The sequence below is a fragment of the Bubalus kerabau genome, chromosome X (genome assembly GCF_029407905.1).
Source record: "Bubalus kerabau isolate K-KA32 ecotype Philippines breed swamp buffalo chromosome X, PCC_UOA_SB_1v2, whole genome shotgun sequence".
In the NCBI taxonomy this organism is placed as follows: domain Eukaryota; kingdom Metazoa; phylum Chordata; class Mammalia; order Artiodactyla; family Bovidae; genus Bubalus; species Bubalus kerabau.
This window is the reverse complement of record NC_073647.1, coordinates 144,313,694-144,340,341: the sequence shown is the minus strand read 5'-3', so window position 1 is coordinate 144,340,341 and position 26,648 is coordinate 144,313,694. Positions and strand designations below refer to the sequence as shown.

The window sequence follows — 26,648 nt, the reverse complement described above, 5'->3', positions numbered from 1 at the left end:
GCAACATAAAAACACAGATCGCTTAACTTGTAAATGCTCATGTTTAAATGGGGGGGGGGAACAAATGGACCGTTTCGTGGCCAAATCATCTTAATTTTATTTTTTTGCTTGAAAATTTCTGTTGCTATAAAGTTTCATATTCTGTTTTCTTTTGCTGAGCTATCTATTGCTGTATAATGAATTACCCCCAAATTCAGGGTAATTTTATATATAGTAAAATTTAACCTTGCTCACCGCTGTGTGGGTCAGACATTCAAGGAAGTTTCAGCTGAGCAGTTCTCACTGGGGTCTCTCACACAGTTGCAGTCAAGTCTCCGCTGTGCCTACAGTCATCAGAATCTCAGCTGCGCTGGACATCCATGATGGCTTGCACAAGCCTGGCAGCTGATCCCGGCTGTCAGGTAGGACTGCAGTTTGGGTTGTCCACCGGAGTACCTACACCTGGCCTCTGCATGTGTCCTGGGCTTCTTAGAACATGGTAGCTGGGTCCCAAGAGAGAGCTATCCAGAGAGCGGGTATTCAGAGAGAACTAAGCAGAAGCTGCCAGGCCTTGGAAGTCACGTAGCATCACTTCTCCTAAATTGTATTTCTTCCAAATAAGGCCAGCCCAGGTTCAAGACAGTAGAAGGGGAGAAATAGACCCTGCCGATTTATGGGAGGAGTGTCAGAGAATTTGTGGCCATCTTTTCAGACATCCATGACAAGGTTAGCGCTGAACTGATGAATGAAAAAGTAATGCCTATGTAAGCATATTTGGAAAACATGCTCTCCCAAATTCTCAGTTCTGTGAAAACTTGGATTCTTCTTTTCTTTTTGTCTGCACTATGTGACTTGTGGGATTTTAGTTCCCTGAGCAGGATCAAACACAGGCCCTTGGCAATGAGAACTTGGAGTTCTAACTACTGAAGCACCAGGGAACTCCCTGCATTTATTCTGAAGTGTTATTAGGTCCAAAATTAACACTTTGTTTTTATCACAAGAAAAGGTCTACTTATACAAACTGCTGGGCATAAGGTGAAACGAAGGAAAACAGAAATAGAATGAAAGTCAGAGCTGGCCTCTGTTTACTTGGCAGGATCCACCACTCCAGATATTTCCTCCTTCATCTGTTTCCATACTTGAAATCCCTCCAGTGAAGGCATCTACCAAATATTAAGATAACACTCACTGCGATATAGAGAACACTTAGAGAAGAATAGCATTTTAGTCTTTTGAAACTATTACCCCTTGGGTGTTAAAAGTGTGAATGAAGAGGCCCTGTTGGTTGAACATAGATTTGTTCTTATAGGCATGATCAAAATTCTGGGAAAATTTAAAATTTTGCAAGAAAAAAATGAAAAAGAACTCAGTTATTGAAGTGGAACATCCTTGTATTTGTCATCCTACAAAGGTAATATTCATGAACTGAACTTCCCATTCCCTTTAGTGATTTGGTAAATCCAAAGCAGTGTCAAGATAAAGAATAAATGGCATCTCAGAAGCAATGAGTAAACCCTAAATGGGAATGGATCCATTCCCATCATCATCTGGTATATGGAGACTGCTGCTCTACAGTGCTTATTGGTACTTATCTCTTGAGGTAACACCTTCAACTCAATAGTTCTTTTCTATTTTTAATGTCCTTCTGCCATTAACCTGTTCTTATGCCCATTTTTCTTACTGAATATAGATTTGTGCAGAGGCTTGACTGTTTTTCTAGGTTATTTTTTTTTCCTCCATAGGAACAGATTGTATTTCATTTGAAGTGTGTTAAGTTGCATCAGGCTTTACAGATTGGCAGTGTACCTTCATTTTGGACACAAAGGAAGCCATTCTCATGTCTGCTGTGTGAAAACTGAAACTTGGGACTTATGTATTTTTAAATTATTGTGGTAGAAAACACGTAACATGAAGTCCACCATCTTAACTATTTTTAAATGTACAGCTTCAGTAGTGTTAAGCATGATCACATTACGATACAACCTTTCACATCCTTATGTACTTTTGTGTGTGTGTACATCTTGGTCAGAGAAGCAAGTAGCCTCTCGCCCTGTGTAGACAGGCTTGATCTGTTGCCTCAGGCCTCAGACATGGTTGAATGGGGAATTTAGAATTAGGTGTTGGACCTGTAAGAAACCAGGGAGGCATTAACTCCGTTGGACCCACTGTGCATTAGAGGCAGACATGCCATTTTCTGGTTGTTACGAGGTGACAGGATGGGGTATTATCTTTACTATATCACTGCTTGAGTTTCAGGACACTCTGTGCAAGGGTCAAAATGGTCTCTTGTGCCCCTAATGTTTCTCCTGTGAAACTCTCAGACAGCTTGCGCCCTTTTGCTTTTATCCATCAGTGCATTGGTAAGACTCATCTGCGGGTGACAAAGCCAGAATATACACATGTAATTTCCAAAGCTCAGACCCTTTAGCTAAACTGCATCTTACTACCACCTGTTCAAAAGGACCCAATAAATGTATTTTTAGGTGCTGATGTTCAGAAATCTGCATGTTAATAGGTTCTGAAGTTAAAGAGTGTTGGCTTGTGACTCCCCTGGAAAGTAATTTTCATTGTTCGAAACCTTACCAGCCAATGAAGTAAGAGTTGTTCCTATTTTTGACATGCCAGTGATCAAATGATAGATATGAAACTGTATGAATTTTAGATCGCAACTGGTGACCTCAATTTTGCAATATCAGTAAATGATTTCTTTGTGTTCTAGAGATATTTTATTTTTATTAATCGTTTCTTTTGAAAAATTTTAAACCTAACAGAAATATTGCTAGCATAAGTACGATGCATTCCTGATGGCCTGTACCTAGATCCACCAGTTGTTAACATGTTGCTATGTTTGCTTTTGCTCTCATTCGACGTGTATTTTCTTTATTGAGGTGAAATGTAGATAATATAAAATTAACCAGTCTGAAGGGAACAATTCAGTGGCATTTGGTACATTCATAATATACTCATTTACATTTAGGTCCAAAGCATTTTATTTACCTCAAAATAAAACCCATATCCAGTAAGCAGTTACTCCTCATTTGCCTTCTGCCCAGCCCCTGGCAACCATGAGTCTGCTTTCTGTCTCTATAGATTTGCCTGTTTTCGATATTTCATATAAATGGAATCATACAATATGTGACCTTTTTGTGTTTGGCTTCTCAGTGTAATATGCTCGGGCTTCATATACAAGATAGTGTGTATCACCACTTCTACCGCAGACACTTTTCACTCACTTAACATCCTCCTGCTCCCACTTCACTCTACAAACAGACTGGATAGGAACTTGTGGTCTTGAAACTGAGCCAGACTCTGTGGGGCCTTCCTGGCAACATACCCTCCATGTCTGCTACCTCTTGTTTGTAAAAAGGATTTAGCCTCTTAGACCTTCCCCACGTTCCAAAGAGTATATTTAATCAGAGAAGTGAGAAAAGACAGAAACAACAACAATAGCAGTCAAGCAAGACAAAATTACAGTAGTTTAACCATAAAATAAAATCGAAGACTTTTAGTTCCTCCTTAAGGGTTATAGATGATATCCTGAGCCATACCTTGAATTGTTTTTGAGGATACTAGAACCCTTCCAAGTGTCAGAAAGTAACTGCATGCTGCCCACAAACATGTAGACCCCAGACTGGTAGGAACCAGAAGGTTGATGATGTTAACTTCCAATATACCACCCAGTGACCTCACCACAACCAATTCGAAGAATGTCCACGAGCTGATCATGCACCCTACAACCTTCAAACCTAATAATGTTGCCTTTAAAAACCCTTCCCTGAAAGCCATCAGGGGGTTCATGTCTTTTGAGCATGAGCTACCCATTCTCCTTGCTTGGCCCTGCAATAAACACTGTCCTTTCCTTCACCCAACCCCATGTCAGTAGATTGATTTTGCTGCAAGGCAGGCAAGCAAACCCAAGTTTGGCTCAGTAACCATCTCTTAAGTCCTGTCCCATAGTTTTGTTCTTTTATTTTAAATCAAGTGCTCTTTGGGGAAAGGGTGGCTGTTTATTCAAGTATATGTGTGTCATATCCCATAGACTTATTTAATAGTTTAAATGGACATAAAGAAGAAAATATCCAAAGATAATCACACTAAATAGCTATATCACTCTGGATATGTCACTTAATCTCTCTTACACTTAGTTTCTCCACAACGAGACTCGATCCAAGCCCTAAGATTCATTGTAATGAAAATTGTATGACTCTATTCCCCAGACATTCTGGCTTATTTGTTCCTTAATCTGTTATTCCAGGGAGCTACTTTTTCTCTGTGGTATATTAGAGTAAAACTGATATCGATGAACCACTGGGTGTGTGAACCTGGAGGTTATAAACTATAGCTTGAATGAGTTTACAATTCAATTGGAGCTAAGAAATAGATGAGCATGTGACAACAGGGGTATTTATAACCAGAGGACAAATCTTGTTAAGAGGGATTAAATATTCATTGTTGCACAACATACGTACCCTGTAGAGAAACTGGTAAAACTGCCAACAAGAAATATCAGTCTGTCCTCGTCTTCATGTGTCACAGCCCTCTTTGATTTGACCAGTCATCTGTGGGTCAAATGGCTACAGGATGCTTCTGGAAAGCAAGTGGCATTTTAAAATTAAAGCTTACCTAGCTGGTACACCAGACAGAACATTCTCTCTTGAATTTTCGTGCTCAATTTGTTTTTATTGGTTCCAAACTTTTATTATAAAACTTTTCAAACACACAGCAAAATGGAAAGAATTTTACAGTAAACCTCTATATACCTACCTCCTAGGATCTACTGTCAACATTTTACTGTACTTGTTTTATTATATATTTATCCATCCTTCTATCCATTCATTGATCCATCTTTTTTTTGGGAAGGATTGTGAAGTAAATTACAGATGTCCTTATGCATGTCATTAGAATTTTAGGCTTTGTTTATCAGCTTTTCTTTTGATGTAAAATGTAGATACAATGAAATATGTAAATCTTAAAGTATGCATTCATTGAGTTTTGACAGCTGCACACAACTGGTTAATCCAAAATCCTATTAAAGCAGATAATGTGTCATTTGTTTTTTATTTAATTTTTATTATAAATATGTTGTTTTCAAAAATGTGATAGCATAACTAGTTAAACTGAAAGACTACAGTCACCTGCCCCTTCCTCTCCATCTCCCCTTTCTGCTTCTCAAAGGCAACTACTTTCAAATCTTTTGCCTACTTCTGGGAATTCTTTCTATATCCCTGTATAGAATGTTATTCTATTTCTTACGTTTTCAATTTTAGAATTATCTCTTGGTTAGCTACTATGGAAGAATAGGATTTAGCTACCTGAAACAATTCCTTAAACATATACTTTTTCTTCCCTCCACCCCCAATATATTTATAGCATGTATTTGGTTAAATTAATATGCAGTGTTTATATTATTTCAACTATGTAAATATTGTTCATAGTAGACAGTAGATATGATCACTTTCTATATCGAAACTTTGTTTTTTCCTAAATAACTAATCACCTGTTTTTTTGGTTGCTTTTAAAATATTGGTGGTGTTGTTGTTCAGTCACTAAGTCATGTCTGACCTTTTGTGACCCCATGGAGTGCAGCACTCCAGGCTTCCCCATCCTTCGTTATCTCCCAGAGTTTGTTCAATTCATGAACATTGAGTCGGTGATACCATCCAACCAGCTTATCCTCTGTCGTCCCCTTCTCCTCTGTCTTTCAATCTTTCCCAGCATCAGGGTCTTTTTCAATGAGTTGGCTCTTCGCATGGAGCAGCAAAAGTATTGGAGATTCAGCATCAGTCCTTCCAATGAATATTGAGTTGATTTCCTTTAGGATTGACTGGTTTGATCTTGCAGTCCAAGGGACTCTCAAGAGTCTTCTCCAGCACCACAGTTCAAAAGCATCAATTCTTCTGCGCTCAGCCCTCTTTATGGTTCAACTCTCACATCTGTACATGACTCCTGGTAAAACCATAGCTTTGACTGTATGGACCTTTGTTGGCAAAGTGATGCCTTTGCTTTTTAATACTGTCTGGGTGTCTAGGTTTGTCATAGCTTTCCTTCCAAGGGGCAAGCCTCTTAATTTCATGGCTGCGGTCATCATCCATAGTGACTTTTTGGGAGCCCAAGAAAATAAAAAATCTGTCACTGTTCCACTTTTCCCCCATTGATTTGCCACGAAGTGATGGGACCAGATGCCATGATCTTTGTTTTTTTAAGGTTGAGTTTGAAGCCAACTTTTTCACTCTCCTCTTTCATCCTCATCAAGAGGCTCTTTAGTTCCTCTTCACTTTCTGCCATTAGAGCGGTATTATCTCCATATCTGAGGTTGTTGATATTTCTCCATCTGAGGTTGTTGATATTTCTCCTGGCAATCTTGAATCCAGCTTGTGAATCATCTAGCCTGGCATTTCGCATGATGTATTCTGTGTAGACGTTAAATAAGCAGAGTGACAATATACAGCATTGTTGTACTCCTTTCCCAATTTTGAACCAGTCTGTTGTTCCATGTCCAGTTCTAACTATTGCTTCTTGGCCTGCATACAGGTTACTCAGGAAGCAGGTAAGGTGGTCTGGTATATTCATCTCTTGAAGAAATTTCCATAGTTTGTTGTGATCCACACAGTCAAAAGCTTTAGTGTTGTCAATGAAGCAGAAGTAGACGTTTCTCTGCAATTCCCTTGCTTTTTCTGTGATGTTGGCAATGTGATCTCTGGTTCCTCTCTGCCTTTTCTAAATCCAGCTTGTACATCTGGAATGTGTCTCCCATCAGTTCATCTCTAAGCTCTCTAAGAAACTTTTAAAATCTTTTCAATGTGGTTTAACATGTTAAATAGTGCACCAGTTCCATTTTCTCTTGGAGGCATCCTTCCAATCTTTACTATTTGTTTCCTAGGCCCTGAGGGCTGCCCTGAGGACTACCTCCTCTGGCCTGTGTTGGATTTCTTATTTCTGGATCCTACATCTTCTTCATGGTTTCATCCCTCCTTTTGATGAAACACATCCTGCAGTAGTTTCTTGAACAGGTAAACTCTGAAAGTCAAGTCTTTTTATAGCTCGCCTATCTAAAAGTTGGTTTTTTCTGATAGCTCAGTTGGTAAAGAATCCGCCTGCAATGCTGGAGACCCCAGTTCAACTCCTGGGTCAGAAATATCCCCTGCAGACGGAAAAGGCTACCCACTCCAGTATTCTGGCCTGGAGAATTCCATGGACTGTATAGTCCACGGGGTCACAAAAAGTTGAACATGACTGAGCAACTTTCGCTTTAACGGATCTAAAAGTATTTTGATTCTAGCATCATATTCAAGTGATCATTTGTCTATCAGTTCAGTTTAGTTCAGTCACTCAGTCGTGTCTGACTCTTTGCGACCCCATGAATCGCAGCACGCCAGGCCTCCCTGTCCATCACCAACTCCCTGAGTTCACTCAAACTCATGTCCATCGAGTCGGTGATGCCATCTAGCCATCTCATCCTCTGTCGTCCCCTTCTTCTGCCCTCAGTCTTTCCCAGCATCAGGGTCTTTTCTAGTGAGTCAGCTCTTCACATCAGGTGACCAAAGTATTGGAACTTCAGCTTCAGCATTAGTCCTTCCAATCAATATTCAGGGTTGATTTCCTTGCAGTCCAAGAGACTCTCAAGAGTCGTCTTGAACACCACAGTTCAAAAGATTTTAAAAATATTTATTTATTTGGCTGTGCTGGGCCTTAGTTGCAGCATGTGGGATCTAGTTCCCTGACCAGGGATGGAACCTAAGCCCCCTGCATTGGGAGCACAGAGTCTTAGCTACTGGACCACCAGGGAAGTCCCAGATTTTTGGTGTTTAGAAATATCTTTATTTGGCCTCCAGTCATTTCTTTTAGGCAGAGCCAGGGCAGGGTAGGGGGAGGAGTTCAGTTACTCACAGTGTTAAAAGTTCACACTGCCATCAAATGAAACAAAATCAGGATAAAGTGAGACCTTGATTAATACATCTTCCAGCAACAAGGCAGCTGGAAACAGAGTGAAGTGGAGACTTGTCAGAGTGCTCTTTTGACTCTGCCTATGGCAGGCAGCAGGAGAAATGTGACAGCACCCCTCAGATTCCTCCACGACCAGCTGGGAACCTGGTGTAGTTGGGAACAAGACTGTACTGTGCTGAACCAGGTGACCCAGTCATCTGGGAGTGGGAAAGAACCGTATTTTGCTTCACGTGGAAAGGAAGAAATAGCAGTTTCCTGCCAAGCTCTAGTGGGACTTCAGTACTGCATGACTTTTGTGTCTCTACTTTATCTGCTCAGTGGCCAGACTTCTAGGCACTGAGCCATGGCTGACAAGAGCTCGTGGTCAAAGTTTGGAGATTTGAGACTTCTTTTTTCTATAATGTCCTAGATGGGCGTCTCATCTTGCCATCTTATGGTACTGCTGCCACCTAGCGTTAACCAGAAGAAAGCTCCTTACACCAGCCAGGAGCAGTAAGACCATTTCCCCTTGAGCTACGAGTCGTTCAGTCGTGTCCGACTCTTTGCGACCCCGTGGACTGTAGCCCTTCAGGCTCCTCCGTCCATGGGATTTTCCAGGCAAGAGTGCTGGAGTGGATTCCCAGTAAGACCATAGAATAAAGCAAAAGCCGCCTTTTTCTAACCCCTTCAGCCTGACTCTCCTCCATTCTCAGGAATCTATAAATAGGAATTTCTGTGTGAAATCAGGGCACTAGCAGAGTTCTTAAAATCATAGGGGGAAAAGGTGAGGTTTAGCCAGATTGATCCTGTTCCAAAATAATTTCTTCAGCCATCTAAGGCCTATGAGTTCCTAATGAAAGCTGTGAGGTTTGTTTTGGTTCGCTGAGTGTTTTCCTAGTAGTGACCTGGGGCAAGTGTTAAAACTAAAGATTATGTCAACTTGAGTATACATTCTTAATTCTTACCTCTAGGGCAGTGCTATCCAGCAGAAATATTATGCAAGCCACATACATGATTTTAAATTTTCTAGTTACCACATATTAAAAAATAAATAGAAACATGAAATTAATTTTAATAATACATTCGTATTATTTAAATAACATATTTTATTTTAATGTATTTAAAATAGACTATTTTACTTCAGTTCAGTTCAGTAACTCAGTCATGTCCGACTCTTTGCGACCCCATGGACTACAGCACACCAGGCCTCCCTGTCCATCACCAACTCCCAGAGCTTGCCCAAACTCATGTCCATTGAGTCAGTGATACCATCCAACTATCTCATCCTCTGTCATCCCCTTCTTCTCCTGCCTTCAATCTTTGCCAGCATCAAGGTCTTTTCCAACGAGTCAGTTCTTTGCATCAGGTGAGCAAAGTATTGGAGTTTCAGCTTCAGCATCAGTCCTTCCAATAAATATTCAGGACTCATTTCCTTTAGGATGGACTGGTTGGATCTCCTTGCTGTCCAAGGAACTCTCCAGAGTCTTCTCCAACACCACTGTTCAAAAGCATCGATTCTTTAACGCTCAGCTTTCTTTATAGTCCAACTCTCACATCTGTACATGACTACTGGAAATAATGGGATTAACTGGTTCTTATTTGGAAGACCTAATGGGTTCACCCGTAATGGCACTCAGCATGACATGGGGGGGGGGGCAGACCTGTGCTATGACAGCTGGGACTAAGCCAGTGAGATGTTTCTCTTAGAGCCAGGGCCCGCTCCTCCCAGGGGGTGACTCTGGGTTTGTGACCAGCAGGGGTGGCCTGTCTGTATTGTATTTGTGGTATCTGGTGGAAGTGTCCCCGCTACAAACCTGACCCCAGCAATATCACAGAAGAGGGGCTGGCCAAGATTGTCTGGGTCATGCAGGGTGTGTTGGAGAGGAGTGCATGGTCAGGCCCCCCCAAGATGCCTGTTGTCTTGCTGTCTGTCTCTGCCCTGCCGGAGCAGTCCCTGCTGCACCTGCACCCCACTCACACGACTCACCTTCCTAGTACTTTCCCCAGACCCCAGCTGGTGATTATTCTTATCAAAAGGGTTATGAGGAGAGGGCCCCCCTACTGGTTTCCCTGGTAACTAATGAGCCCACCTGATGTCAATTTTGGCTTTAATGAGCACCCTCCCCCTCTCCTGAGGAGTGAGGCCTGCCACCATGCCCTGCCTCCAATCAGCCCACACGGTGGGGTGTTCCCCCAGGGCCTTGCTTCAGACAGGTAGGCTCCCCCATCCATTAAACCATGATGTCTCCATCTGCACTCTGGGCTCTTTCTTTGATCTTGAAGCTGGGTACTTTTAGGGTATAGGCCTGCGAGGTGCAGCCCAACACCGCCCAAAAGCCCTCCCATTCCATCCCCACGCCTAGCTTGTAAAACATCCTTTGGTTCATACTTCCCCTCTTTGTGAAATCAGTATGTTTAGGCGCTTCCTTTTTTTTCAGAAGAGCTGCAACAAGTCCCTGTGAGGGTTCAGAAGGCAGCTCCTCAGCAGCCACACCCCTTCGAACATGTACATTGTTCCATGTACAGTTCTCATTGTTGCTTCTTGACCTGATTCCTCAGGAGACAGGTAAGGTGGTTTGGTATTCCCATGTCTTCAAGAATTTTCCAGTCTGTTGTGATCCACACAGTTAAAGGCTTTAGCATAGTCAATGAAGCAGGTGTTTTTCTAGAATTCCCTTGCTTTCTCTGTGATCCAACGGATGTTGGCAATTTGATCTCTGGTTCTTCTGCCTTTTCTGAATCCAGCTTGCACATCTGGAATTCTCAGTTCAAATACTGCTGAAGCCTAGCTTGAAGGATCTTGAGCATAACCTTACTAGCATGTGAAATAAGCACAATTATACAGGAGTTTGAACATTCTTTGGCATTGCCCTTCTTTGCAATTGGAATGAAAACTGACCTTTTCCGGTCCTGTGGCCACTGCTGAGCTTTCCAAATTTGCTGACATATTGAGTGCAGCACTTTAACAGCATCACCTTTTAGGATTTTCACTAGCTCAGCTGGAATTCCATCACCTCCACTAGCTTTATTCATAGTGATGCTTCTTTCCTAAGGCATATGTGATTTCACACTCCAAGATATCTGGCTCTTAGGTGAGTGACCACACCATTGTGGTTATCTGGCCAGTTAAGACCCTTTTTGTACAATTCTTCTGTGTATTCTTGCCAGCTCTTGTTAATCTCTTCTGCTTCTGTTAGTTCCTTACCGTTTTTTTTTTTCCTTTATAGTGCCCATTCTTGCGTGAAATGTTCCCTTGATATCTCCAATTTTCTTGAAGAGATGTCTAGTCTTTAATTTCTCTTGTTTTCCTCTACTACTTTGCATTGTTCATTTAAGAAGACCTTCTTATCTATTCTTGTTCTTCTCTGGAACTGTATCACCATGTGATACACTTAAATTAAGCATGGTCTTTGACCTCTTCATAGGCACAGGGCACCATGGGACCTCTAAGGAGGAGTGTCCATCTCAACCAGCAAGCATGGGCAGGGAAGGAGGAAGACTTTCTGAAAGAAGGGACATGAGCCTCAGCTGTATCCTAAAGGGAGAGGAGGCCAAGAGGTGGAGGAATGGTATTCCAGGTCCAGGAAACAGGAGGAGCAAGGCCTGAAGGCTCCAGTATGCAAGAATTTAAGAAGCGCTATATTTCAGTCAGAGCATCAGCAGACATAGAGAAGGTTAGAGAAGAAGTTGGAGAAGGAAATGGCAACCCACTCCAGTATTCTTGCCTAGAGAATCCCACGGACAGAGGAGCCTGGTAGGCTGCTGTCCATAGGGTCGCACAGAGTTGGACACGACTAACATGACTTAGAATGCATGCATGCATTGGAGAAGGACCTGGCAACCCATTCCAGTATTCTTGCCTGGAGAATCCCAGGGACAGAGGAACCTGGTGGGCTGCCGTCTATGGGGCCTCACAGAGTTGGACACGACTGCAGTGACTTAGCAGCAGAAGCAGAGGAAACGTTTGAGACTCGGAGTCTGTGTCACCGAGGGTGTCATATGCTCTCTTCTCAAGCTTGGGCTTTATCCTTAAGGCAACTGGAAGCCATGGAAAGACTTTCAGACAATGTGACAGGAGCAGATATATCACATGGACCATCAGTTAATGCAGATGGGAGAGGAGGCTTTGCCAGTAGTCCAGGTAGAGGGGGTGGTGAACTCCGGAAATGGGGGCCATTGGAGGACAGATAGAAATGGAGAAACAGTCACGTGATAAAATCTACGGGACTCCAGGGCTAAATGGAGTGGGGCCTGAGAGATGGTGATGTGGAGGCTGGTTCTCTAAGGGATTGTGTGCTTGGTGGCATCTCCATCTGGGACACGGGAGGATTTAAGTGGAGCAGCCCCGAAGGGAAGGAGATGTGCTCAAGCTGAGTCTTAGTAGTGAGAGGCTGGAGATGATGTCCCCCTTGATGAAATAAATTTCCATATTCTTTTAAAGAAAGCAGCCAGTGTAGATCACACTTCAGAAACATTTCTTTCTTTGTTTTTTAAATAAAAGTGTTAAAATGAAAGATTTGGGCACCCAAGGGATCTAGCTTCAATTTTTCAGAAATTATGGAATGTAAGTTTCCTCATTGCCTAAGAAGTCAGGTGAGGTATTGTTGTGCTGTAAATATGCCTGCACATGGAGTGAATTCCATTAGATGGGCAGCACGTCCATCGATTGTTTCTAAGACTCTTTGGTACTTTCTGAGTCTTTTATGCATCTGAATCTCTATAAAACTGTTTTGGAGACGCTTTGGCCTTAGCTCAGCTTTTCAATGACTTGCTTGAGGGCAGAGGTGAATGCAGTCATCTTCTTATAGAACACAAGTGGATTTCCTAGAAAAAGAGCAGCAGGGAACACCATGAACAGAATTGCCGCATGCTCTTGGGACAATCTATTCACCACCCAGGTCACTTGAGCAAAGAAACCCAAATCCACATCCAGAAAGTGAAGAGAGAGGGAATATCAGAATTCTCAGAGCCTCTTAGTGCTTTTGCTACTTGAGTCCACCTCAATCTTCACCACAAACCACTGGGTAATGAAAATGGAATTTACACACGTCTTTTCACAATACTGTGGGATGTAGAAATTCTAAATGAATTTGTTAGCATCCTTATCGGTGGTTTTTTACATTTGGTGACCTTCAGTGAGATGTTTGAAAAGTCTGTCAACCTCTTGGACTTACTCCCAGCATGAACCCCCAAATCGACCCAGCAGGACGTGTACCACATGTGGAGCACATGCAGACTCCCTGCTTGTGGTTTTCTTTTGTTCGGTTACCTGAAGTGTAACTAGAATTCAAAGAGTAAGGTCCCGTGTAACTGTCACTCGGGTGTACTGAGGACTTACTAAGTGCTAGCCACTGTTGTAAGTCCTTTGCAAACTCATTTACACTCCCGCACAATCCCATTTCACAGATGAGAGTGCGACGGCATACAGAGGGTCAGTGAGTTGTCCAGAGCCACAGCCGAGAGGTGGAAGAACTGAGATTCAAATGCAGAACTCTGGAGCCTGCATTTTTTTAATAACTCTTTTTATATTTATTTGGCGGCACCAGGACTTAGTTGTGGCCCTTGAAATCTTGGATCTTAGTTTCCTCAGGTGAGATCTAGTTCCCCCACTGGGGATTGGCCCCCTGCACTGAGAGTGTGGAGTCTAAGCCCCTGGACCACCAGGGAAGTCCGGCCCCCATTTGTTTTGGACACATGCCCTAGGCGTTGGGCTGCTCACCCAGAGTGAAGTCTACATCAGGCCAAATACAGACAGACCCTGAGAATGGGGCTTTTAAGGGAGCTGTCAGCTCAAATAGTAACCCTTGAGAATATGGCATTTGTAGAACTCCAAACCTCTTCTGCCCATCCTGTGGTGGTTTGTTTGCTGGTTTTCACAGCTGCTGTAGGTGCAAGGCTGTTGGTTTTCAAGGTTATCAAAAAACAGGGAAGAAGGGGATGGACAAGTTAAAATACCACAAATCTTGCTGATCTTAAGGAGATTGAGCCACTTTTCTTGAAAAAAAACATTTTTCATGATTGTTCTAAAACTTTGGTTAATTTCCAGCGTTCAGAAAAACTTGACATTTTTTTTTTAATCAGTGTATTTGTTGGTCCTCCGCATTTTTTTAGGCATTCTCTTCACCCTTTCAGAAGTGCTTCCCTCTTATTCAGTTTTTTAGTTAATATTTTTTACAGTTCTTTGCCTAAATTTCTTGTCTCATTCTTAAACTACATGAAAAGAGTAATCATAGTTATTTTAAAGCTTGTATCTTATACCTTGAGCTGTAATGACTATGATCTGTTAATTACCATTAATATACCATTACTAGATGCAGAAGCCAAGAATTTCTTTACTTTTATTAAAATATAGTGTTGTCAAAATGTTGAGTTGCATCATTCCTAGTAATCTGAATGGTGTACTAGAAAGTTGACCTCCTCAAATGTCTTTTCCTTAGGTGATGGATGACAGTTTAAGGTTAAATAATCTCCAGAATGCTTACCTGATTCAACGTCTTATTCTCTGCATCAGTTCTGTTCAGTTGCTCAGTCGTGTCTGACTCTTTGCGACCCCATGGACTGCAACACAGTAGGCCTCCTTGCCCATCACCAACTCCCAGAGTATACTCAAACTCATCCATCGAGTTGGTGATGCCATCCAACCATCTCATCCTCTGTTGTCCCCTTCTCCTCCCACCTTCAATCTTTCCCAGGATCAGGGTCTTTTCCAATGAGTCGGTTCTTTGCATCAGGTGGCCAAAATATTGGAGTTTCAGCTTCAGCATCAGTCCTTCCAATGAATATTCAGGACTGATTTCCTTTAGGATTGATTGGTTGGATCTCCTTGCTGTCCAAGGAACATCCCAGAGTCTTCTCCAACACCATGGTTCAAAAGCATCAATTCTTTGGCACTCAGCTTTCTTTATAGTCCAACTCTCACATCCATACATGACCACTGGAAAAACCATAGCTCTGACTAGATGGACCTTTGTTGGCTAAGTAATGTCTCTGCTTTTTAATATACTATGCAGGTTCGTCACAGCTTTTAAGTTTAATCAGGTCCCACTTGTTTACTTTCTTTTGCCCACTTTTGAATTAATGTCTTTATTAACCCTTTTAATTTTAACCATGTGTAATTACATTTCAGGTTGTCTTTTATAAGCAGCACATAATCATTTTGTTTTTAGCCGAATCTGAGCAAGACTTTATTACAGAGTGTAAAGCATTTACAATTAGCATAAGAATTGATGCATTTGTTCCTATTTCTGGAATCTATGTCATACTGTCTTTTTGGCTCATTTGCTATATTTTCTACATTTTCTTGTCACTTGCATTGTTTTCTTTTCTTTGGTGATAATTTGAAAGGTGGTTCTTAATTCTAGTAGTGATTGCCTTTAAGTTCATTAGATGTAACCCTTAAACTATGCTTCTTCAGTTGTCAAAATGAAGAGCAAATGAGTAATTTTTTTATATCACCCATTTAAGAATTGATAGGCTTTATTTTTGGTTGTCTTGTTTTGCTTTTACATCCCAAAATTCTCATATTTACTAATGTGGTCTAGGGTCATAAACCTTCTCCATCCATGGGATTCTCCAGGCAAGAATACTGGAGTGGGTTGCCATTTCCTTCTCCAGGAGATCTTCCCAAACCAGGGATCAAACCCAGGTCTGTGCATTGCAAGCAGACTCCTTACTCTCTGAGCCACCAGGGAAGTCAATTTATTATATAAATGTTCTTTTTTAAGATTTGGCTTTGGATTTTGCATTCAATTTAGTAATCATATTTCCAACAATTATTTTCATTAAACTAAATATTTAATTGACTTTCTACTTTGCTGCGAACTTTTTATGATGTGGTACAATGTCTTCCACTATAGCTTGCAAGTAAGAATTACCTGGAGATTTTTTTTCTACATTCACATTCCCTGACTCTACCTCCCATGTAGATATTCTAATTGTATGCATCTAGCACAGCCTTTGCATGACCCTTCTCTGGCTTCAGCCTTATTGTACTCTGACAATTGTAGCCTGAATTGCTGCAGGGGAAGTTGTGAGAGAAAGGGTAGGGGAGGAGGGAAAGGGAGGACTTTAAGAAAGGGTTTCCTGGGAGGAGGAAGAATTCCTACTTTTCCAATAAGTCCAGAAGATGCTGAAAGCTTCTCTTTACGGTCACCCCCACCACCTTATCTCCAATCCCCAGTTAAGAACTGAAGATTGAGAAAAAGGTTTGAGAACTGATTTTGAAACAGGAGGGTAGGGGGCAGGGCACAACCTTTAAAAGAATGACAGAGCCCAAGAACATGACATAAACTGATTAAAAACCAACTAGGTGCAAGATGGTGGATAAGTTGACTTCCAGTCGGCTTTGAGCCTCAGTATAAGCTTGTTGTAACACATCAGCATGGTCAACTACATACCCACAGGCACCATGAGAGTTCCAGGGCCCACCAGAAAGACAAAAAGTGAGCAGTGGTCCAATTCCTAGAAATCCCCACCCTTCCCCAAAATAGCTGGAATATTCCTCATACTCATTCAGTTTAGTTCAGTTCAGTGACTCTTTGCGACCCCATGGCCTGCAGCACACCAGCCTTCCCTGTCCATCACATTAGACTGTGAAACTCAGTTCAGTTCAGTCACTCAGACGTGTCCAACTCGTTGTGACCCCATGGACTGCAGACCGCCAGGCCTTCCTGTCCATGACCAACTCCTGGAGCTTACTCAAACTCGTGTCCATCGAGTTTGGTGATGCCATCCAACCATCTCATCCTATGTTGTCCCCTCTCCTCCCACCTTCAGTTTTTCCCAGCATCAGGGTCTTTTCCAGTGAGTCGGTTCTTTGCATCTAGTGGCCAAAGTATTGGAGCTTCAGCATCAGTCCTTCCAATGAATATTCAGGACTTATTTCCTTTAGGATGGACTGGTTGGCTCTCCTGGCTGTCCAAGGGACTCTCACAGTCTTCTCCAACACCACAGTTCAAAAGCATCAGTTCTTTGGCACTCAGCCTTCTTCACAGTCCAACTCTCACATCCATACATGACCACAGGAACTAGCCATAAAAGAGTAGGAAATCCTGCCATTTGTGACAACCTTGACAGCACTACGCTAAGTGAAATAAGTCAGACAAAGACAAATACTGTGTCATCTTACATTAGAATCTAACAAAAGAGCGGACTGCAGAGAAACAGAGAGCAGAATGGCGGTTGCCAGGAGCTTTTAGGAGAGGGGTGGCAGGAGGAGAAATAGGGAGACATACAGCGTGCTGACTATAGTTAACAAAACTGTATTATATACTAGAAAGTTGCTAGAAGAGTAAAGCTTAAATGTTTCTCACCACAAACAAACATACACACACAAGCTGACTATGTGAGGGGATAGGTGTGTTAACTAACCTTACTGTGGTAATCATTTTACAATATCTACATGTACAAAATCACATTGTTCACCTTAAACCGGGGTCCCCAATCCCCAGCATCTAATGCCTGAAGGTATGAGGTGGAACTGATGTAATAATAATAGAAATAAAGTGCACAATAAATGTATGTGTTTGAATCATCCTGAAACCATCTCCCCACCCCGACTCTGGTCCATGGAAAATTTTTTTTTCCATGAAACCAGTCCCTGGTGCCAAAAAGGTTGGGGACTGCTGCCCTAAACACATACAAGGCTACAGGTCAATTATAGCTCAATGAAACTGAGGTGGGGGAGGGAAAGATGCAAAAAGTGCAATAAAACAAGCTTTAGATTATTAAAGAGATTTTTCAGAAAAGCAAAAATTCTGAGTAGAAACAAATCATTCTCATTCTGTGAAATCCTTTCTTCTAGCCCTGTTTTATTAATCAGGATTCTTGGCGCACAAACTGCCACTGGCAACCTGGAGCAAAAGTTAATTTGTTGCAAGGTTTTTTGAGACTAAAATGTTTGGAAAAGTCTGTTTAGCACCAGAGTGCTGTGATAAATGACCTTTCACTAGTCTTCATATTCTTATATCACTCAGGATCCAAACACGTGGGAGAGGGCATTCCATGGTCTAGCCTAGGTCACCTGCCCACATCAGGGTGAGGTAGCAGGCCCATTAACTTCCACCAGAGGCAATACCACATTTCTCCAAGACAGGGCATCGTGGGACAAAGGTGAGCCCTCACAGTAGTTACGGTGCGATTAGCAAGAGGGATTAAATCCTATTGACCCGAAATGTGAAGTCACCATTCTGTCTCTTCAGTTGGTAACTTTGCTTTTTTTTTTTTTTTTTTTTTTTTTAATTTTTGGCCACAGCCTGCAGTATTTAAGACCTGAGTTACCCAAACAGGAATTGAACCAAAGCCTCCCTGCATTGGAAGGCAGAGTCTTAACCACTGGACCACCGGGTAAGTCCTGATAACTTTGCTTCTGAAGTATCTTCTCCATCATTCCTCTCTTACTCATTTATCTCCCTGAAATGAAGCCTCTCTCCTTCCATTCCCAACTTTCTCACTCAAATCACCAATGGAGCTAGCTATCAGAAACCCGTTCCCATGGATGGTTCCCAGGCCTTATCTTTCTAGATAATCTGAGTTCCCCTAAAAGTAGAACCTGAGGCAAGAATTCGAGTGTAAGTGGTTTGTTTGCAAGGAGATCCCAGGAAATACAGGTAAAGGAGTGAAGAAGTGAGAAGGCAAGGGAAGAAAGTCAACACAGAGTGTGTTATTAAACAAGTCAGTGTGGTGTGCAACCAGAACTGAATCCTGTTCCAGGGAACTCTGGGAAGTGGTGTAGAATCTGAATCTCAGAGTTACATTGCTCAAGGGGCAAGGTAGCTGAAATAGTTGTACACCAGCTTCCGGCAACCATCAGCTGATGGCTATTTGAGGGGAAGTGGCATGTCTTAATTCCCTGGCACTTCCAGCCCTCCATGTCGATGGACAGAGCAGTTTCTAGAAACCAGAGAAAGACCAGAATCAAAGAGATGCTGGTTCTGGCGGTTGGAAACCTGGCTGCATACACTGGTAAGAGCTGAGGAAATGCAGGCTTGGCACCGACAGCATTTATTAGACATTTCTGTTTGTTATTTCACATTGCTCATGACCCCTCTTGAAACCCCTCCTTCACTTGGATACTGGAATACACCACCCCACTCCTTTTCTGCCCTCTTCTCTTGCCACTTACTCCCTTTCTTCTTCATTGGTTACTTGGCCTTTTTTCCTATGCTTAGATGCTGGTAACAAGCCAGCTGTTGTCTTCTCATCCCACACAATTTCCTCACCGTCCTCAACATATCCTTTCCATGAAGCCCATCTATAGACTGACTGGTCTAGATGAATGTTTCTAGCCCTGCTCTCCTTGTGGAGTCCACATCCAGCAGCTTAAAAATATCTCCACTCGGATCTCCCATGAGCACCTTAACCCCAATGGGTCCAAAACTCACCTCTCCAAATCTGATCACCTCTCTAAATCTCTCTCTCCCCTGAGTGCCCTCACTCAAAATAGCCAGCACCATCTATCCAGTTTCCCAAGCCACAGACCTGGGACCATCTTTCCCTCGCTCTTCCCTCTCCTCACCCCTGATGCCTAATTGATCACAAAGTCTTAGCCATCCTAACTTCTAATCTTCTCTTTTCTGTGCTCTCTACCTTTAAGCACCACAGTCTAGGTATAGAAGGGACTTCCAGCTCTCTCCCCAACATGCTGTTGGCTCATTTGGTCTCATTGCAGCCCCTGAATCTTTGTTGACTTCATTCCTGCCTCTTTGGTTTGGAAAGACCTCAGCTTCCCTGGCTCACCTCAACGTGTTTGCTGTAGCCTTTGAGTTGAACTTATCCTGCAGATCTTCCCAGTCTTGATAGGATTCTGAATTCGTTGGGATAAAGTTTGGTTTGGGTGGACTCCGGGAGTTGGTGATGGACAGGGAGGCCTGGTGTGGTGTGGTTCATGGGGTTGCAAAGAATTGGACACGACTGAGCGACTGAACTGAACTGAACTGAACTGAACTTTGGTTGTAAGTTATCAAAATCCAGAATAATTGGGCCTTAAATAAGCTGGAAGTGTATTCATTTCTTATATTAAAAAAAAAAAAGTCTCCAAAGGAAATCAGTCCAGGGCTGGTGTGATTCCCACCCCTGCTCCCCCAACAACAGTGTTTCAGTTTCTGCTTCTGAGGGAACCCAAATGAAAACAAAAGGATAAAAACTCACTTGAAGTTTGACTGAGATATGCAGGTGACACCAACCTTATGGCAGAAAGCGAAGAAAAACTAAAGAGCCTCTTGTTGAAAGTGAAAGAGGAGAGTGAAAAAGCTGGCTTAAAACTCAACATTCAGAAAACTAAGATGATGGCATCCAGTCCCATCACTTCATGGCAAATAGATGGGGAAACAATGGAAACTGTTGAGAGACTTTATTTTGAGGGGCTCCAGAATCACTGCAGATGGTGACTGCCGCCATGAAATTAAAAGATGCTTGCTCCTTGGAAGAAAAGCTATGACCAACCTACACAGCAACCTGAAAAGCAGAGACATTACTTTGCCAACAAATGTCTGTCTAGTCAAAGCTATGGTTTTTCCAGTAGTCATGTATGGATGTGAGAATTGGAACATAAAGAAAGCTGAGCGCCAAAGAATTGATGCTTTTGAACTGTGGTTTTGGATAAGACTCTTGAGAGTCCCTTGGACTGCAAGGAGATCCAACCAGTCCATCCTAAGGAAATCAGTCCTGAATATTCATTGGAAGGACTGATGCTGAAGCTGAAGCTCCAATACTTTGGCCACCTGGTGCAAAGAACTAATTCATTGGAAAAGACCCTGATGCTGGGAAAGATTGAAGGTGGGAGGAGAAGGGGACAACAGAGGGTGAGATGGTTGGATGGCATCACGGACTCAATGGACATGAGTTTGAGTAGCTCCAGGAGTTGGTGATGGACAGGAAAGCCTGGTGTGCTGCAGTCCATGGTGTCACAAAGAGTCGGACACAACTGAATGACTGAACTGAACTGAAGAATTCCCCTGAGCACAGGCCTTTAACGACTTGGTAAAATTTCAGCTGTACATAAAACTGGGGGGGGTAGAAGACCTGGGAAGTTTTTGGTGAGCTACTTCTCCATGTGGAACTATTACATGACACCGCTGTGAAGTAGCCTAGAAGGAGCTCTGTTCTGAGATGAATCAGAGAATGTGACTTCTTCCTTCTGGGGTTCCCTGGGACACCCCTGCCCACAATTCTTCCCAATACCACCACCACCCGGCTCTAACTTCTCAGCATCTTTCCTCCCTACTTCCCCTCAGGCCAACTTCATTCCGGAGCCCAGCTCACTGGTTTTCCCAGGGTCTTATCCCACCCAATCTTGGCCATAGTCCAAAACTCACCCATTATCCAGGGGAGGTGTCACTCAGCTGTCAGGATCAGGAGAGTTGATAGCTGAAGCACTTGAGGTGTTAAGAGTTGATAATAGCTTGCTGAGTCAACTCCTCCCAAGGAATATTTCCTTTTAAACAGGAACAGTCTTGAGTCAGTGTTTTTTCACCCCTTGGCTCAAAGACAGTGATTATCAGGTTGAGGCTGCTTATGGCCCCAGGCTACCAGGGCAGAAATTCTGACTGCTCCAAGAGCCCCACCCTCTGCCTTAGGTCCTATGACTGCTCCAAGGGCTGAGAGGGTCTCTATTCAACTGCACTTGCAATCCACACCTGCACACTGGTAGAGAACCCACTTTACAGGATTGGGGAAGGGATAATTCCAGCCTGTTGCTCAGGTAGGGGTGCCAAGGCAAGATTGAGAAACAGTGCCTAAAAATAGAAAATCATATTTTTTTTCTTTCTGGACTCCCTGCATGGCCTGCGGGATCTTAGTTTCCCAACCAATGAACAAACCTGAAACCTCTGCAATAGAGGTGCAAAGTCTTAACCACTGGACTACTAGGGAACTTCCCAAAACGTGTTTTGTTGTTGGGAAAATTTCCAAATTACGTAAAAGCATAGACTACAAGTAACCACTCCAGACTTACTCAGATCCAACAACCAATGCCTTGCCATTCTTGTTTGATCAGGTACCCCCCAAACTTTTTTTGAGGAGTTTCAAGTTTTCTGTAAAGCAAATCTCTGATATTATATCCTTTTTACTTTAATATGCTTCTCAAAGGAAGGACAGAAGGAAGGAAAATGTTTTCCTTTGTTTTCCTCATATGACCACAGTGCTAATATTACAGTTAAGAAAATAATGAACAATTCATAAATACCATCTATCACTTAGTCCATGTTTAAATTTTGAGACAATTTGGAAAACTGAGGAGTACTTTATAAATAGTGGGCTTTTCTTTCTTTCTTTCTTTCTTTCTTTTTTTTTTTTTACAACATTAGAGCTGACAGAGTTACAGGAATAAATTAGGGGAGCAGAGATGGTACCCTCTTAGTTCAGTTCCGTTCAGTTCAGTCTCTCAGTCGTGTCCAACTCTTTGCGAGCCCATGAATTGAAGCACGCCAGGCCTCCCTGTTCATCACCAACTCCTGGAGTTCACTCAGACTCACGTCCATCGAGTCAGTGATGCCATCCAGCCATCTCATCCTGTCTTCCCATTTTCCTCCTGCCTCCAATCCCTCCCAGCATCAGAGTCTTTCCAATGAGTCAACTCTTCGCATGAGGTGGCCAAAGTACTGGAGTTTCAGCTTTAGCATCATTCCTTCCAAAGAAATCCCAGGGCTGATCTCCTTCAGGATGGACTGGTTGGATCTCCTTGTAGTCCAAGGGACTCTCAAGAGTCTTCTCCAACACCACAGTTCAAAAGCATCAATTCTTCAGCTCTCAGCTTTCTTCACAGTCCAACTCTCACATCCATACATGACCACTGGAAAAGCCATAGCCTTGATTAGACGGACCTTTGTTGGCAAAGTAATGTCTCTGCTTTTGAATATGCTATCTAGGTTGGTCATAACTTTCCTTCCAAGGAGTAAGCATCTTATAATTTCATGGCTGCAGTCACCATCTGCAGTGATTTTGGAGCCCAAATAAATAAAGTCTGACACTGTTTCCACTGTTTCTCCATCTATTTCCCATGAAGTGATGGGACCAGATGCCATGATCTTCGTTTTCTGAATGTTGAGCTTTAAGCCAACTTTTTCACTCTCCTCTTTCACTTTCATCAAGAGCCTTTTTAGTTCCTCTTCCCTTTCTGCCATAACCCTCTTAGACCCTCTCCATATATCCAATTGTTTCAAACTAAGGTGGTGGAATCTTGTTGAGCTGAAACAGCCAAATTTCTACTCCTTCAGTCCAGTAAAAGTAAAAGTGCTCTTCCCAGTTCAGCCCTGTGCTCCTATTCACAAGATTTTGTAAAGTACTGGAAGATTGCTTCTAGCCACTCCAAGGGCTCATATCAGTCTCCCTCTAAAACGTGGTGAATAAGAGACTCCATGTACATTCTAAGGGGGAACATTATGGTGTCCACTTGTTTATATCAAAGGTTCCGAGAAAAAATGATGAGGTTTTGTACATTTGTACATGAGCCATGAATTGTTCGTTAACTTTCTAAATGACCAGTCACAGTCTACTGAATTTGGAAGAACTGCCAAAGATGAAACGGCTTTTCCTGCTCAACTGGAACTAAGGGAAAGTGGTTTGGGACACAGAGTGACAAATCAGGGAAAGATAAAAATCACCGCAACTCTTAGCAGCTTGCCTAGAAAAGAGCTGGGTTTAATTTTATCTAATAGAGCTTCTCCTTGCTCAAAATGAGTGTTTTCTCGTTAAAAGTAACATTTAACAATTTTTCCTAAGTTCCGGCTCTATTCTCAGGACTCACTATTTGAGCTCAAGTCACCCTCACAACCCTCTTAAGTTGATGTAATTATTCTTCTGACTTTTACTAATGAGGAAAGAAACAGAAGTGCAGGGAAGTTAAAAGGATACACTGCTCAAGATTACACAGCCAGTTAGAATTGGAAGAGGTAGGGCTTGACCCCAAGGCCTCCATCTCCAGCCTGCATTCATCACCGCTCTGTGATACATACCACCTCAGGATGAAATGCTATGTTTTCTAGTCCACATGGGCTCATCTGATATCATTCCTTCCATTGCTTAACTCTGTCCCAAAACGTCTCCCATTGTCCTACTTACTCTCTGCTGACTCTCCTGTTTTTCCTAATAAAGTTGTGAGCTCCTTGAAAGCGAGGGCTACTATGTCCCAACAGTGCTCAGTAAATGGCAGGCATTCATTAAATGTATGTAACAGGACCGGGACTCAATCCCAGTGCAAAATTTAAGAGGCCAATAAGATAAACGATGGTTTAATGAAATGTTTATTGAAAACTCAGGGACTCCCCTGGTGATCCAGTGGTTAAGACTCTACCCTTCCACTTCCAGGGCGCACAAGTTTGGCCCCTGGTCAGGGAACTAAGATCCCCCGAGCTGTGCACCATGGGAAAAAAAAAAAAAAAAAGGAAAGAAAAATAAAAATCCGGATCAGTTACAGTGCCATGCTAAACCACACTGGAGTCAGAGGCCAAAGGAAAAATCAGCAACAGTGACCCCATCTTTAAAAAGCTGATATTTTGGTCATAATACATCTTTTGTATTAACTTTGATTTCTTTAACATATTGCATTGAAATATTACTTTTCTTGATTATTGAGGTTTTTTGGCGACCCCACCCAATCCCCCTTAAATTTTTCTCCCAAGTTGAGCGGTTCACTTGCCTCATCCTAGTCTAGGTCCTGGGTATAACGGAATAAACGGATGACTTCACACTCCAGTATCTACATTTGACAGAAGGGAAAACTGAAATCAAGGTGCGAGAAGTAGAAAACTTTATTCAAGGCCACACAACTAAGTGGTGTCAGATTTTGGAGCTTCTGGTATCTCAAACTTAGTATCTTAAAAAAGGAATTTATGCTTTAGCTAAGAATGACGAATAACACAAATAAATTCACAGGTAGGACAAAAATGTGGGCCAATGGTTTTAGAGGTTGCACTGAACTATGTATTATCAGCTACTTACATATGATAATACTGAAAAAACATGCCTCTATTGCCATCATTTTAAAAGATTTTATAATAATTACTTAACTCAGTAAACATTTATTCAGTACTTACCATGGAGCTTTTCCTCTGTTATTTACTTCAATTTTATATTTAATTTTTTTGTTGAAGTGCAGTTGATTTACAATGTTGTGCCAATCTCTGCTTTACAACAAAGTGACTCAGTTATATACATATAGACATTCTTTTCTATATTCTTTTCCATTATGGTTTAACACAGGGTAAATATTGAATATAGTTCCCTGTGCTATACAGTAGGACTTTGTTGTGTCTTTTTTATTTAATAGAACTCGCAGTAGGCCATAAGATGACCTCAAAACATAGGTAATCAATTAATTTGTTAGATTAGCCTCTGGATAAACTGGCATTAAATGAAATGAATATGTTTTCAAGGCAGAGTCTACTGTCTGTGCCACCAGGGAAGCCCATACACACACATATGTATGTATATATATATATATATATATATACACACACACCACACATATATGAACACATGTTCCTGAGTCTAAACCACTGGACCACCAGAGAATTCTATAGTTGCTACTTTCTTTTTTTTAGTTCTATTTTTTCCACTTTTTAAAAAATTACACTTTATTTTGTATTGGAGTATAGCCACTTAACAATGTTGTGATAGTTTCAGGTGGACAGCAAAGGGTAGTTGCTATTTTCAATGAGTAATGGAAAAGACAAAAACAGGAACATATGGTAAAAGAAAAAAGAGACATTGTTTCTAGGAAATTCTTTGTGTTTATGCGAGTCATCTAAGGTTGCTTATCTCAGTCATTTCAAGCAGATTTTTAATGAGCTATTGACCAACACTCCTAAAAAGCCCCTCAAAAAGCATGTCCTGCTCTCAATGACTCATCATTAAACAAACATTCACTGAGCAGCTACCGTGTACCAGGTTGTGTGTTAGATGCTGGGGATACAGAGATGTGGAGTCAAAGGCTGCTTTGAAGCATGGTGTAAGTGGGAGAAGGTCAACAGGCAAGAGTTCCAAGGTCTGTCAAGAGGATTCTTGGAAGACCTCTCAGAAGGGCCAGGAGCATGCCAGGTTGCAGCTGGGGTGTTTGAAAGTACCCAATAGATAACTCTCACCAACCTGAAATGTGAATAACTTACAAAGATAAAACAAAGGAAGTTGGCAGGTAGAAAGAAAAATGTTAACTTCATCCTTGATAGAGCTGATAGTGGAGAACATAGTGGCTGAGTTGGTAAAGAATCTGCCTGCAATGTAGGAGACCTGGGTTGGATCCCCGGCTTGGGAAGATTCCTGGGAGAAAGAAATGGCAACCCACTCCAATACTCTTGCCTGGAGAATTTCATGGATAGACGAGGACAGGCTGCAGTCCATGGAATTGCAAAGAGTCAGGACACAACTGTGCGACTTTCATTTGTTTTCAGTTTCATATGCCAACAAGGGAGCTTCCCAATCAGAATTAAACTGATCCACCCACCCAGCATCCAGGGACAGAGCCTGCCCCTGGAGCACTGGAAGACAAGGACTGGGGCTGCTTGTACTCAGAACATTAGGGTTTAGACAATCCATGTCCACAGTTGTCTGTATGGTATAAACAGTGTGGTGTAAACATGTAAACATGTATGAATGAACTTTACTCCTTAAAGCTAATCATTAATTAATGCTTAGATTAATCCTTAGAGGTGGTTAGAGAGCATTTGAACTCACATTCCAGAGAAGTTTAAGCACTACAAATGTCATTATCTAAATCTATACCCAGAGGATGTTAATAAATATATTAGAGATAC

General features: G+C 42.1%; 1 long non-coding RNA gene across 2 annotated transcripts; it reads left to right on the top strand.

Moving 5' to 3' along the window:
* Window positions 1-10,029: 10,029 nt before the first annotated feature.
* LOC129639041 (uncharacterized) lies at window positions 10,030-26,648 on the top strand. Of its 2 annotated transcripts, none has more exons than XR_008708137.1 (4): window positions 10,030-10,116; window positions 10,341-10,468; window positions 18,155-18,246; window positions 26,286-26,648. It is a non-coding gene; the product is annotated as an uncharacterized LOC129639041 (long non-coding RNA). The 2 variants fall into 2 exon arrangements; XR_008708138.1 differs by lacking the exon at window positions 26,286-26,648 and adding an exon at window positions 19,571-20,080.